Raw genomic sequence first — 827 nt, 5'->3', positions numbered from 1 at the left:
TAGTCCCTAAGGCACTTGACTGCTAACCAGAAGGCTGGTGGTTCAAACCCACCTGCCACTCCTCGGAAGGAAGGTTGGGCAATCTACTTCCGTAATGATACTGCCTCGGAAACCCAAGGAGGGGTCGCTATGAGTTCGGTCTGACTCAACGACACATAACAACAACAACAACATAAAATAAAAGGTGTATGTATGTTCACTTTATTCTATAAATATAATTTTTAAAAACTTGTTGAGAGTAAGAAATGAGTTATCAAGACAATAATGAGCTACTTGAGAATGTGTCAAATATTGGTATGTGTGAAGGTTAAGATTGTGTATCAATTTGGCTGGGCCATAATTCTCAGTGTTTTGGCAGTGATGATGAAGATTATTAATTAGTTAATTATGTAGTCATCCCCATGATGAGATCTGATATAATGTAATCACCTCCACGATGAAATCTGCTTTGGGCAGCCAATCAGTCGAAAATTAGTTTCCTCAGGGGTATGGCCTGTACCCAATGTATATGGACGGTCTAGCGATGCTGTCTGGCTCTTAGCTCTGAATTCTGCAGCTGGCTCGTCATCATCTGACCTCCTGTTCTTTGGACTTGAGCCAGTAGCCTTACCATGCTACCTGCCAATCTTGGGTTCATCAGCCCCTGTAGCTACGTAATTCAGGAAAAGCCTCCAGCCTGACATCCGACTCACAGGACTTGGGACTTGCCAGCCTCTACAACCTTGGGAGCCATTTCCTTGAGATCAATCTCTTTATATATACATATATGAACTTCACTGGTTTTGCTTCTCTAGTAAACTCAGCCTAAGACATGAATATATAAATGC

This window comes from Orycteropus afer, unplaced genomic scaffold (assembly GCF_000298275.1).
Source record: "Orycteropus afer afer isolate SDZICR_OR568_19922 unplaced genomic scaffold, OryAfe1.0 scaffold00728, whole genome shotgun sequence".
In the NCBI taxonomy this organism is placed as follows: domain Eukaryota; kingdom Metazoa; phylum Chordata; class Mammalia; order Tubulidentata; family Orycteropodidae; genus Orycteropus; species Orycteropus afer.
Note: the sequence above shows the minus strand (reverse complement) of the source record.